The 15,088-nt window shown below is 47.0% G+C and overlaps 1 pseudogene; it reads left to right on the top strand.

Annotated features, from left to right (window-relative positions):
- Positions 1-2,134: 2,134 nt before the first annotated feature.
- LOC122927320 lies at positions 2,135-14,552 on the top strand (annotated as a pseudogene).
- Positions 14,553-15,088: the final 536 nt, after the last annotated feature.

The raw sequence follows: 15,088 nt of genomic DNA, 5'->3' as shown, positions 1-15,088 counted from the left end.
CCATATACTACATCAGGGGCAAGCTGCGCCCGTCACCAAGTGCATTTAACCCTCAGTAGTGTGGTTGGTCAAGCTGTCACACCAAGTGCATTTAACCAGCAATAGTCTGTTCATTTTTTGGCCATATACTACATCAGGGGCAAGCTGCGCCTGTCACCAAGTGCATTTAACCCTCAATGGTGTGGTTGTTTTTTGGCTAAAGCCTACATCAGGGTGAAGCTGTCACACCAAGTGCATTTAACCAGCAATAGTCTGTTCATTTTTTGGCCATATACTAAATCAGGGGCAAGCTGCGCCCGTCACCAAGTGCATTTAACCAGCAATAGTCTGTTCATTTTTTGGCCATATACTACATCAGGGGCAAGCTGCGCCCGTCACCAAGTGCATTTAAACCTCAGTAGTGTGGTTGGTCAAGCTGTCACACCAAGTGCATTTAACCAGCAATAGTGTGGTTATTTTTTGGCCATATCCCAGTCTAATTCTGTCACTAAATCCATACCGGTCACCCAGCGCCTAAATACTAGGCCTCAAATCTATATCCCGCTAAATCTGTCGTTACCGCTGTACTGTTGTGGCTGGGAAAGTTATTTAGTGTCCGTCAAAGCACATTTTTTGTTCTGGGTTGAAATACAATTCCCAATTTAGCAATTTCATAATTTAGTGGTTTCTGCTATATCAGAGCTATTTGAAATCTATCCCTAAAAGGGTATATTATATTCAAGGTGCACATAGGGTCATTCAGAATAACTTCACACACACGCTACTGTGCATTTCCAAGTCTAATTCTGTTAGTAAATCCATACCGGTCACCCAGCGCCTAAATACTAGGCCTCAAATTTATATCCCGCTAAATCTCTCGTTACCGCTGTCCTGTTGTGGATGGGAAAGTTATTTAGTGTCCGTCAAAGCACATTTTTTGTTCTGGGTTGAAATACAATTCCCAATTTAGCAATTTCATAATTTAGTGGTTTCTGCTATATCAGAGCTATTTGAAATCTATCCCTAAAAGGGTATATAATATTCAAGGTGCACATAGGGTCATTCAGAATAACTTCACACACACGCTACTGTGCATTTCCAAGTCTAATTCTGTCACTAAATCCATACCGGTCACCCAGCGCCTAAATACTAGGCCTCAAATTTATATCCCGCTAAATCTCTCGTTACCGCTGTCCTGTTGTGGATGGGAAAGTTATTTAGTGTCCGTCAAAGCACATTTTTTGTTCTGGGTTGAAATACAATTCCCAATTTAGCAATTTCATAATTTAGTGGTTTCTGCTATATCAGAGCTATTTGAAATCTATCCCTAAAAGGGTATATAATATTCAAGGTGCACATAGGGTCATTCAGAATAACTTCACACACACGCTACTGTGCATTTCCAAGTCTAATTCTGTCACTAAATCCATACCGGTCACCCAGCGCCTAAATACTAGGCCTCAAATTTATATCCCGCTGAATTTGAATACAATACATTGGGCCAAATAATATTTTTGTTGTTGTGGTGAACCATAACAATGAGGAAAACATCTAGTAAGGGACGCGGACGTGCACATGGTCGTGGTGGTGTTAGTGGACCCTCTGGTGCTGGGAGAGGACGTGGCCGTTCTGCCACATCCACACGTCCTAGTGTACCAACTACCTCAGGTCCCAGTAGCCGCCAGAATTTACAGCGATATATGGTGGGGCCCAATGCCGTTCTAAGGATGGTAAGGCCTGAGCAGGTACAGGCATTAGTCAATTGGGTGGCCGACAGTGGATCCAGCATGTTCACATTATCTCCCACCCAGTCTTCTGTAGAAAGCGCACAGATGGCGCCTGAAAACCAACCCCATCAGTCTGTCACATCACCCCCATGCATACCAGGGAAACTGTCTCAGCCTCAAGTTATGCAGCAGTCTCTTATGCTGTTTGAAGACTCCGCTGGCAGGGTTTCCCAAGGGCATCCACCTAGCCCTTCCCCAGCGGTGAAAGACATAGAATGCACTGACGCACAACCACTTATGTTTCCTGATGATGAGGACATGGGAATACCACCTCAGCACGTCTCTGGTTGGTTGTGGGCGCCGCTCCTAGTGGGGGAGGGGGAGGGTTGAGGAAAGCGAGGGTCGGTGTGCTACGCTGGCGCAAGAGGGCTCCCTTTGCGCCCAGCACTGCCTCAATAACCTCCTGCAGGGGGAGTACTTCAGCCCTGTGGAGCTCTCGTCCGTCGCCATGCAGCTGGATGAGCAGAAGCGGATGAGAATGGCGGAGGGCGGTATGACCAGCGCCGAGTACAGAACCTTCATGCAGCAGCCGTCCGGAAACATGGACGACAGCGGATTCTTCTCCATCCAGGTTATAAGTGATGCACTAAGAGTCTGGGGACTAGAACTGATTCTTTTCAACAGTCCCGAGTATCAGACCCTCGGCATAGATCCAATAAATGAATGAGCCTTTATCTCTAATTATAAGGAGCACTGGTTTACTGTACGGAAATTGGGTAAACAGTGGTTCAACTTGAATTCCCTGCTGACAGGCCCGGAGCTTATATCCGACACCTACCTTGCACTCTTCTTAGCTCAGCTACAACAGGAAGGATACTCCATATTTGTAGTAAAAGGAGATCTACCTGACTGTGAAGCCGACCAGATCCTCCAGATGATCCGGGTGCAGCAGATTCAGCGGCCGCGGCTCATAGGAGAGGATGCAGCACTGACCGACCAAAGTCCTCAGAGGAGTGTTCCGGGCGTGGAGGGGTCTCAGTTGTACGACGGATCCCCCATGATGGATGAGGATGAAGAGAACCTGCAGAAGGCACTTGCACTCAGTAGGCAAGAGATAGACATGGAGGACGAGGAGGCAGATCTCCGCAGGGCGATACGACTCAGTATGCAAGGAGGACCTCGCAGTGAATACACAGAGACCTCACCCCACAGCGTGCCACAGACATCAGGGACCTGTAAGGAAGAATCCCTCTCACAGGAGGAACTGCGCCAAAGACGACAGATGTATTTTGAAAAACAACAGCAGATAAAACATGAACCGTGCTCCGATGGGAACTGTGCAACAACAGACTCTGGACATGCAGAAGCGGATTCTGGAATGAGTGAAGAGGACATGCTCAGGGCAGCCATGAAAATGTCTCTAGATACTGGTGGGACCAAGTCTGAGGAGCAGGGCAAAAAAAAAAAAAAAAAATTCAGATTTATTGGGCAGACTAGATGGGCCAAATGGTTCTTATCTGCCGACACATTCTATGTTTTTTCTATGTTTTCTGATGATGACGAAACACAGGTGCCAACTGCTGCGTCTTTCTGCAGTGTGCAGACTGAACAGGAGGTCAGGGATCAAGACTGGGTGGAAGACGATGCAGGGGACGATGAGGTCCTAGACCCCACATGGAATGAAGGTCATGCCACTGACTTTCACAGTTCGGAGGAAGAGGCAGTGGTGAGACCGAGCCAACAGCGTAGCAAAAGAGGGAGCAGTGGGCAAAAGCAGAACAGCCGCCGCCAAGAGACTCCGCCTGCTACTGACCGCCGCCATCTGGGACCGAGCACCCCAAAGGCAGCTTCAAGGAGTTCCCTGGCATGGCACTTCTTCAAACAATGTGCTGACGACAAGACCCGAGTGGTTTGCACGCTGTGCCATCAGAGCCTGAAGCGAGGCATTAACGTTCTGAACCTGAGCACAACCTGCATGACCAGGCACCTGCATGCAAAGCATGAACTGCAGTGGAGTAAACACCTTAAAACCAAGGAAGTCACTCAGGCTCCCCCTGCTACCTCTTCTGCTGCTGCCGCCTCGGCCTCTTCTGCTGCTGCCGCCTCGGCCTCTTCCTCCGCCTCTGGAGGAACGTTGGCACCTGCCGCCCAGCAAACAGGGGATGTACCACCAACACCACCACCACCACCTCCGTCACCAAGCGTCTCAACCATGTCACACGCCAGCGTTCAGCTCTCCATCTCACAAACATTTGAGAGAAAGCGTAAATTCCCACCTAGCCACCCTCGATCCCTGGCCCTGAATGCCAGCATTTCTAAACTACTGGCCTATGAAATGCTGTCATTTAGGCTGGTGGACACAGACAGCTTCAAACAGCTCATGTCACTTGCTGTCCCACAGTATGTTGTTCCCAGCCGCCACTACTTCTCCAAGAGAGCCGTGCCTTCCCTGCACAACCAAGTATCCGATAAAATCAAGTGTGCACTGCGCAACGCCATCTGTAGCAAGGTCCACCTAACCACAGATACGTGGACCAGTAAGCATGGCCAGGGACGCTATATCTCCCTAACTGCACACTGGGTAAATGTAGTGGCAGCTGGGCCCCAGGCGGAGAGCTGTTTGGCGCACTTCCTTCCACCGCCAAGGATCGCAGGGCAACATTCTTTGCCTCCTGTTGCCACCTCCTCCTTCTCGGCTTCCTCCTCCTCTTCTTCCACCTGCTCATCCAGTCAGCCACACACCTTCACCACCAACTTCAGCACAGGCCGGGGTAAACGTCAGCAGGCCATTCTGAAACTCATATGTTTGGGGGACAGGCCCCACACCGCACAGGAGTTGTGGCGGGGTATAGAACAACAGACCGACGAGTGGTTGCTGCCGGTGAGCCTCAAGCCCGGCCTGGTGGTGTGTGATAATGGGCGAAATCTCGTTGCAGCTCTGGGACTAGCCAATTTGACGCACATCCCTTGCTTGGCGCATGTGCTGAATTTGGTGGTGCAGAAGTTCATTCACAACTACCCCGACATGTCAGAGCTGCTGCATAAAGTGCGGGCCGTCTGTTCGTGCTTCCGGCGTTTACATCCTGCTGCTGCTCGCCTGTCTGCGCTACAGCGTAACTTCGGCCTTCCCGCTCACCGCCTCATATGCGACGTGCCCACCAGGTGGAACTCCACCTTGCACATGCTGGACAGACTGTGCGAGCAGCAGCAGGCCATAGTGGAGTTTTAGCTGCAGCACGCACGGGTCAGTCGCACTACAGAACAGCACCACTTCACCACCAATGACTGGGCCTCCATGCGAGACCTGTGTGCCCTGTTGCGCTGTTTCGAGTACTCCACCAACATGGCCAGTGGCGATGACGCCGTTATCAGCGTTACAATACCACTTCTATGTCTCCTTGAGAAAACACTTAGGGCGATGATGGAAGAGGAGGTGGCCCAGGAGGAGGAGGAAGAGGGGTCATTTTTAGCACTTTCAGGCCAGTCTCTTCGAAGTGACTCAGAGGGAGGTTTTTGGCAACAGCAGAGGCCAGGTACAAATGTGGCCAGCCAGGGCCCACTACTGGAGGACGAGGAGGACGAGGATGAGGAGGAGGTGGAGGAGGATGAGGATGAAGCATGGTCACAGCGGGGTGGCACCCAACGCAGCTCGGGTCCATCACTGGTGCGTGGCTGGGGGGAAAGGCAGGACGATGACGATACGCCTCCCACAGAGGACAGCTTGTCCTTACCCCTGGGCAGCCTGGCACACATGAGCGACTACATGCTGCAGTGCCTGCGCAATGACAGCAGAGTTGCCCACATTTTAACCTGTGCGGACTACTGGGTTGCCACCCTGCTGGATCCACGCTACAAAGACAATGTGCCCACCTTACTTCCTGCACTGGAGCGTGATAGGAAGATGCGCGAGTACAAGCGCACGTTGGCAGACGCGCTACTGAGAGCATTCCCAAATGTCACAGGGGAACAAGTGGAAGCCCAAGGCCAAGGCAGAGGAGGAGCAAGAGGTCGCCAAGGCAGCTGTGTCATGGTCAGCTCCTCTGAGGGCAGGGTTAGCATGGCAGAGATGTGGAAAAGTTTTGTCAACACGCCACAGCTAACTGCACCACCACCTGATACGCAACGTGTTAGCAGGAGGCAACATTTCACTAACATGGTGGAACAGTACGTGTGCACACCCCTCCACGTACTGACTGATGGTTCGGCCCCATTCAACTTCTGGGTCTCTAAATTGTCCACGTGGCCAGAGCTAGCCTTTTATGCCTTGGAGGTGCTGGCCTGCCCGGCAGCCAGCGTTTTGTCTGAACGTGTATTCAGCATGGCAGGGGGCGTCATTACAGACAAACGCAGCCGCCTGTCTACAGCCAATGTGGACAAGCTGACGTTCATAAAAATGAACCAGGCATGGATCCCACAGGACCTGTCCGTCCCTTGTCCAGATTAGACATTAACTACCTCCCCTTAACCATATATTATTGGACTCCAGGGCACTTCCTCATTCAATCCTATTTTTATTTTCATTTTACCATTATATTGCGAGGCTACCCAAAGTTGAATGAACCTCTCTTCTGTCTGGGTGCCAGGGCCTAAATATATGCCAATGGACTGTTCCAATGTTGGGTGACGTGAAGCCTGATTCTCTGCTATGACATGCAGACTAATTCTCTGCTGACATGAAGCCAGATCCTCTGTTACGGGACCTCTCTCCTCTGCCTGGGTGCTGGGCCTAAATATCTGACAATGGACTGTTGCAGTGGTGGCTGACGTGAAGCCTGATTTTCTGCTATGACATGCAGACTGATTCTCTGCTGACATGAAGCCAGATTGTCTGTTACAGGACCTCTCTCCTCTGCCTGGGTGCTGGGCCTAAATATATGCCAATGGACTGTTGCAGTGGTGGCTGACGTGAAGCCTCATTCTCTGCTATGACATGCAGACTAATTCTCTGCTGACATGAAGACAGATTGTCTGTTACAGGACCTCTCTCCTCTGCCTGGGTGCTGGGCCTAAATATATGCCAATGGACTGTTGCAGTGGTGGCTGACGTGAAGCCTCATTCTCTGCTATGACATGCAGACTAATTCTCTGCTGACATGAAGCCAGATTGTCTGTTACGGGACCTCTCTCCTCTGCCTGGGTGCTGGGCCTAAATTTATGACAATGGACTGTTGCAGTGGTGGGTGACGTGAAGCCTGATTCTCTGCTATGACATGCAGACTGATTCTCTGCTGACATGAAGCCAGATTGTCTGTTACGGGACCTCTCTCCTCTGCCTGGGTGCTGGGCCTAAATATATGCCAATGGACTGTTGCAGTGGTGGCTGACGTGAAGCCTCATTCTCTGCTATGACATGCAGACTAATTTTCTGCTGACATGAAGCCAGATTGTCTGTTATGGGACCTCTCTCCTCTGCCTGGGTGCTGGGCCTAAATTTATGACAATGGACTGTTGCAGTGGTGGGTGACGTGAAGCCTGATTCTCTGCTATGACATGCAGACTGATTCTCTGCTGACATGAAGCCAGATTGTCTGTTACGGGACCTCTCTCCTCTGCCTGGGTGCTGGGCCTAAATAAATGCCAATGGACTGTTGCAGTGGTGGCTGACGTGAAGCCTCATTCTCTGCTATGACATGCAGACTAATTCTCTGCTGACATGAAGCCAGATTGTCTGTTACGGGACCTCTCTCCTCTGCCTGGGTGCTGGGCCTAAATTTATGACAATGGACTGTTGCAGTGGTGGCTGACGTGAAGCCTGATTCTCTGCTATGACATGCAGACTGATTCTCTGCTGACATGAAGCCAGATCCTCTGTTACGGGACCTCTCTTCTCTGCCTGGGTGCTGGGCCTAAATTTATGAAAATGGACTGTTGCAGTGGTGGGTGACGTGAAGCCTGATTCTCTGCTATGACATGAAGACTGATTCTCTGCTGACATGAAGCCAGATTCTCTGTTACGGGACCTCTCTCCTCTGCCTGGGTGCCGGGGCCTAAATATCTGAGAATGGACTGTTCCAGTGGTGGGTGACGGGAAGCCAGATTCTCTGCTATGGGACCTCTCTCCAATTGATTTTGGTTAATTTTTATTTATTTAATTTTTATTTTAATTCATTTCCCTATCCACATTTGTTTGCAGGGGATTTACCTACATGTTGCTGCCTTTTGCAGCCCTCTAGCCCTTTCCTGGGCTGTTTTACAGCCGTTTTAGTGCCGAAAAGTTCGGGTCCCCATTGACTTCAATGGGGTTTGGGTTCGGGACGAAGTTCGGATCGGGTTCGGATCCTGAACCCGAACATTTCCGGGAAGTTCGGCCGAACTTCTCGAACCCGAACATCCAGGTGTTCGCTCAACTCTAGCAGCCAGTAATCTGATAGTGTGCAACCTTTAGGGAACTTATGGCATGAGCTCATCCTTGAGGGAAGGTATCTTGCCATCATTATTTCTCCAAAAAAGCCATCCCTGCCTTGTCATCTCACGTTACATAGTCCATCAAGGTCAACCAAGGGATAGGTGGGGATGCGAATCACAGAAGGAAATGAGACTCAGATTTCTACATGTTTTCATAGGTATTAATGTTGTTTACTTTTAAGAATTCATCTAAAGCCTTTTTAAAACTGTCCACTGTTCCTGCTGTGACCATGTCCTGAGGAAGTCTGTTCCACAGATTCACAGATCTTACATTAAAGGTTTCTGTCACCAGAATTAACCCTATTAAACTAGCTGACATTAGCGATGTGTTAATGTCAGCTGAACCTAACTAGTCTATTCCTACTTTTATGTATGCCCCCGTTACTGCAGAAATATAACTTGTATAATATGCTAATTAGCCTCTAGGTGCAAGGGGGGTGTTGCCCCTGCTCCTAGAGGCTTCATTCTCCCACCTCTGGCCACACCTTGCTACACTAGATTGACAGGGCCAGGCAGCCTTCAGCTTCAACTGCCGGCCCTGTGCGCTGGGGAAATCTCACGCAGGCGCAGTGAGGAAGCCGGCATCCGGCGAGCGCCCTTCACTCACTGCGCCGAATACTGAACGGGATGGTGCAGGAGCGAGATTTACATGGCAGACAGGGCCGGCAGTAGGAGACCAACGCTGCCTGGCCCTGTCAATCTAGTGTAGCAGGGCGTGGCCAGAGGTGGGAGAACGGAGCCTCTAGGAGCAGGGGCAACGTCCCCCCTGCACCTAGAGGCGAATTAGCATATTATAAAAGTTATATTTCTGCAGCAACGGGGGTATAGATAAAAGTAGAAATAGACTAGTTAGGTTCAGATGACATTAGCACATCGCTAATGCCAGCCAGTTTAATTCTGGTGACAGAAACCCTTTAAAGAAGTTTTGATGCTTCTGGGGACTGAACATTTCCTTCTCCAGTTGAAGACAGTGTCCCCTTGTGTTTTAAGGGCATTTTACATGGAACAGTTTTTCTCTGTATTTCTTTTATGGCTCATTTATATATTTGTATAGGTTAATCATGTCCCCCCTTAGACGTCTCTTGTCAAGACTAAATCCATGCCCCTTATCACTTTAGTCGCTCTCCTCTGTACTTTTTCCAGCTGCAGAGCGTCCTTTCTATGGACTTGTGCCCAGAACTGAACTGCATATTCCAGATGAGGCCACACCAACACTTTGTTAAGTGGTAATATTACACCCTGCCCCGCGAGTCCATGCCTCGTTTAATGCATGACAATATCCTGGTGGCCTTAGAAGCAGCTGATTGACAATATATGCTGTTATCCAATCTATGATCTACAAGGACATCCAAATCCTTCTCTGTAAGTGACTCCCCCAATGTTACATCACCTCCTAGGACATATGAAGCACAGAGATTATTACTACCAAGATCCATAACTTTACATTTATCCACATTGAACCTCATTTGCCAAGTTGATACCCAATCACTCAGAGTGTTCAAGTCAGCTTGTATTTTATGGTTAGATAAATATGTACTCTGCACACCTGGATCCAGTGTGGGTGCCTGTGAGAGTGGTTTAGACAGTATAAGTTAAATCCACGGCACTCCGAAAGTTTTTTTGCAAAATAAAATTTCACATGTAGCCCACATCCAGCGCCTGCCTCTTCACCCTGCCTACAGGTATGTAAGAACGCCAAGCTACCTTATCCCCCAGAACTGGTAATGGAACCACTACATGATACTAACTGAGATCAAGATTGAATTAGCTATATGTAGCCTTTTGGAACTCTTCATTTTACTATGGTGCCTATCAGATCGTATCCCCCACACCCAGTCCACTGGAAACTAGGATTCTCGCTTTTTAACCCTCACCCTGTGTTCCTCACACCCTTTTTCGTGTAAGAAAGGCCATTAGGACTCAACCCCCCCCCCCCCTTTAAATGCTCCTTTCTCCATTTATTTTTCTTAATCCTAACAGAATGTCTGTTATACTCAAAAATCTTCTGTGATTACATTATGTGCATATTGTATATCTCTCTAGACCCCGCTGAAGAAGGTCGCACAGACCGAAACGTTCGGGAATTATCTGATATGGCATAATACTTAGTATATGCAAATGAATTGCACTGGATGTACATTAATGATATTCTGTATACTAAGAATTAAAATGTGAAATTTTATTTTGCAAAAAAACTTTCGGAGTGCCGTGGATTTAACTTATACAGCTTTTATTTTATGGACATCTTTCATAGACTGCAGAGTACTACACAGCTTAGTGTCATCTGCAAAAATAGAAATGATGCTATTTATCCTGTCCTCGATATCCTTAATAAATAAATTAAATAATAGAGGACCCAGCATTAAACCTTGGGGAACACATAGAAACATAGAATGTGTCGGTGTCATGGTCTTACCTTCTTGCTGTTCTCCTTCGTTTGACATGTGCTGGCGGCCATCTTGGTTTCTGGGTTTCTTGTAGCCTCCCACCCTGCGGCTTCTCCTTCCCACTGGGAGGAGCTGGATGCCTAGCTCATATATATAGGAGGTCTGTGGCTTCAGTTCCTTGCTTGGTCCTCCTGTGTTCACATGCTTCTAAGACTGCAGCTGCTTCTGGTTCCTGATCCTGGCTTCGTCTGACTACCCTGCTGGTTCCTGATCCAGGCTTCGTCTGACTACCCTGCTGGTTCCTGATCCTGGCTTCGTCTGACTACCCTTCTGGTTCCTGACCTCTGGCTTCGCAAGACCCTGCTTCGGTTTAGCCATCCGTTTGGACTTTTGCCTTACAGCTTGATTTTCAATAAAGCCTTCTTATTTCCACTTATCTCTTGTTGTACGTCTGGTTCATGGTTCCATGACATTCGGCAGATAAGAACCATTTGGCCCATCTAGTCTGCCCAATATACTAAATACTATGGATAGCCCCTGGTCCTATCTTATATGAAGGATGGCCTTATGCCTATCCCATGCATGCTTAAACTCCTCCACTGTATTTGCAGCTACCACTTCTGCAGGAAGGCTATTCCATGCATCCACTACTCTCTCAGTAAAGTAATACTTCCTGATATTACTTTTAAACATTTGCCCCTCTAATTTAAAACTATGTCCTCTTGTAGCAGTTTTTCTTCTTTTAAATATTCTCTCCTCTTTTACCTTGTTGATTCCCTTTATGTATTTAAAAGTTTCTATCATATCCCCTCTGTCTCGTCTTTCTTCCAAGCTATACATGTTAAGGTCCTTTAATCTTTCCTGGTAAGTTTTATCCTGCAATCCATGTACTAGTTTAGTAGCTCTTCTCTAAACTCTCTCCAAAGTATCAATATCCTTCTGGAGATATGGTCTCCAGTACTGAGCACAATACTCCAAATGAGGTCTCACTAGTGCTCTGTAGAGCGGCATGAGCACCTCCCTCTTTCTACTGGTAATTCCTCTCCCTATACACCCAAGCATTCTGCTAGCATTTCCTGCTGCTCTATGACATTGTCTGCCTACCTTTAAGTCTACTGAAATAATGATCCCTAAATCCCTTTCCTCAGATACTGAGGTTAGGACTGTATCATTGATTTTATATTCTGCTCTTGGGTTTTTACGCCCCAGGTGCATTATCTTGCACTTATCAACATTTAGTTGCCAGATTTTTGACCATTCCTCTAGTTTTCCTAAGTCCTTTTCCATTTGGTGTATCCCTCCAGGAACATCAACCCTGTTACAAATCTTTGTGTCATCAGCAAAAAGACACACCTTACCATTGAGGCCTTCTGGAATTTCGCTGATAAAGATATTAAACAATATGAGTCCCAGAACAGATCCCTGAGGTACCCCACTAGTAACAAGACCTTGGTCTGAATATACTCCATTGACTACAAGCCTCTGTTGCCTGTCCCTCAGCCACTGCCTAATCCATTCAACAATATGGGAGTCCAAGCCCAAAGATTGCACTTTATTGATAAGCCCTCTATGTGGGACAGTATCAAAAGCCTTACTAAAGTCTAAATAAGCGATGTCTACTGCACCTCTTCCATCTATTATTTTAGTCACCCAATCAAAAAAATCAATAAGATTAGTTTGACATGATCTCCCTGAAGTAAACCCATGCTGTTTTTCATCTTTCAATCCATGGGATTTTAGATGTTCCACAATCCTCTCCTTAAGTATGGTTTCCATAAATTTCCCCACTATTGATGGCCTATAGTTGCCCGATTCCTTCCTACTACCTTTCTTGTGAATGGGCACAACATTTGCTAATTTCCAATCTTCTGGGACGACTCCTGTTGCCAGTGATTGGTTAAATTAATCTGTTAATGGTTTTGCTAGTTCACCGCTGAGCTCTTTTAATAGCTATGGGTGTACCCCATCAGGCCCCTGTGACTTATTTGTATTAATTTTAGAAAGTTGACTTAGAACCTCTTCCTCTGTAAAGACACATGCATCTGGGGGGCAGTCGGACTGCTGGATTATCACTCTTATAACTCGAGACCATTCTGAATAGGAATCATTGACCACAACTCTCTGGACACGGTCCTTAAGCCAGTTTTCAATCCAATTACAGACTTTCCAAGCCTGTAGGTCTATAATTACCTGTGAAGGACCTTGATCCTTTTTTTAATATGGGCACCATATTTGCCTTGCGCCAATCACTTGGCACTGTACCAGTACCTAGTGAATCTTTAAAAATTATAAACAGGGGCACAGCAATGACTGAACTGAGCTCTTTAAACACTATTTGGTGTAATACATCTGGACCCAGAGCCCTGTTCACATTTACCTTATTTAACTTATCTTGGACCAAATCAGACCATATCATAACAGTTAGCAAATTGAGTATATTACTGGATGTATTAACAGCCCCAGCACCACAGATATCAGCTCCTTTCTCTTCTTTTGTATATATAGAGCTAAAAAATGTTTTGACTAAGCCCCCATTACAATTATTTAGGGGGACCAACCTGCTCAGGTTTTTTAGCATTTATATATTTAATGAATTTTCTGGGATTTTTTTTTTGCTCTCTTTTGCCACCTGCTGTTTGTTTTGTATTTTTGCTAATTTTATCTCCTTTTTACAGATTTTATTAAGCCCTTTTTAAACTTCAAACGCTATAGCTGACCACTGAGATTTGTTTTCTTTAAATGCCCTTTTTTGTCTTTTATTGCCCTTTTTACAGTAGCTGTAAGCCTTGGGGGTTTAATTTTAGCCATTTATACTTGTTACCTAAAGAAATAAAACATGTTATGCAATTACTCAATGTAGATTTAAAGCTTTCCCATTTATCCTCAGTATTATTATGTGACAATAGCTGCTCCCAGTCTAGGAAATTAGCCTTTTTAAAATTCAGTGTCTTTGCTCTGCCTGACAGAGTTTGCTTCTTATAGTTTAGGGGGAATATAATTATATTGTGGTCACTATTACCTAGTGTTTCTCGAACAGTAATATTTCCAACAAGCTCTGCATCATTAGAAATTTCCAGATCCAACAGAGCATCGACCCTAGTGGGAGCTTCTACAAACTGGCCCATAAAGTGGTCCTGCAGCAAGTTGAGGAATCTTCTCCCCTTTGCGGTTGAGGCAGAATCATGACCCCAGTCAATGTCTGGGAAGTTAAAATCTCCCATTATGACAACTGTACCAGCCTTTGCAGCCCGCTCTATTTGGTTATACAGTTGACCTTCTATCTCCTCTGTGATGTTAGGGGGTCTATAGATTACTCCAAGTATTATTTTTTCTGTGTTTCTATCCCTTTGAAATTCCACCCATATGGTTTCCACATCTTCACCATCCTCACCCACAATTGCCTCTTTCACACTTGTCTTCAGATCACTCCTCACATACAGGCAGTAAAACCCTCAATATTAACAGCCCAGTCATGCAAAGACTCCAACCATGTCTCATGTCTCAGCCACACCAACTACATCTATGTGTTCTAGTACCATAGCCTCCAGATCCCTCATTTTGCTAGCTAGACTTCTGGCATTTGTGAAAATACATTTTAAATTACTTTTAACTGTAAAGCGAATATCCAGGATTTTTTGGTCACCTCGGTGGATGTTTGTATGCCGCAGGTTCTTCTTTCCAGCAGCTCTATTTTTCATCGGTGTATAATTCTTCCCAGTCTTCTCCCTACTTTCGTCACTAACCCCAGCCCCCAATAAATCCCCACTGTCCTCTCCTATATCACGCTCTATCTGCACTATCTACCCCCTTATCAATATGACCCCCCACCCTCCCCCAGATCCTAGTTTAAAAGCTCCTCCAGCCGTCTAACCATTTTTCCCACAGGGCAGTTGCACCCTCCCAATTAAGGTTTAAGGTGCAGCCCATCCCTGCTGTAGAGCCTGTAACCGACCGAGAAGTCGGCCCAGATCTCCATGAATCCAAACCCTTTCTTCCTGCACCAGCTTCTGAGACATTTATTGAACTCCCTAAGCTCCCGTTGTCTGTCTGGTGACGCTTGTGGCACTGGTAGTATTTCTGAAAACACTACCTTGGAAGTCCTGGACTTAAGCTTCTCTCCTAGTTCCCTAAAATCATTTTTAAGGATCTTCCATCTCCCCCTGACTTTGTAATTGGTGCTAATATGTACCATGACCTCCGGGTCTTCCCCAGCCCCACCCAGCAATCTGTCCGATCCGCAATATTGCTGTGCGGCAAGGTGAACACCACCGTTGACATCTGAAACAATTGCTATGGGCAAAGACAGTCAGAGGCGGCTCTAGGCTTTATTAGGCCTTAGGCGAAACTCGAACATGAGGCCCCCACGAAGATCGTTGGGATGCTCGTGATTTCCCGTACGGCACCCTGGCTCATTCCTCAATAAATAAGCTGTGTCAACCACCGCACGGAGCGGTGGTGTGGTCAACACTCTCCCTCCATGTATCTCTATGGAAGACTCGGAGATACACAAGTGCTGTATCTGATACATGGAGGGGGAGTGTTGACCACCGCTCCGAGCACAAGGAGATCCGGAGTACCATACAGGAGATC

This window comes from Bufo gargarizans, chromosome 1 (genome assembly GCF_014858855.1).
Source record: "Bufo gargarizans isolate SCDJY-AF-19 chromosome 1, ASM1485885v1, whole genome shotgun sequence".
Taxonomy (NCBI): Eukaryota; Metazoa; Chordata; class Amphibia; order Anura; family Bufonidae; genus Bufo; species Bufo gargarizans.
Note: the sequence above shows the minus strand (reverse complement) of the source record. Positions and strands in the feature narration are given on the sequence as shown.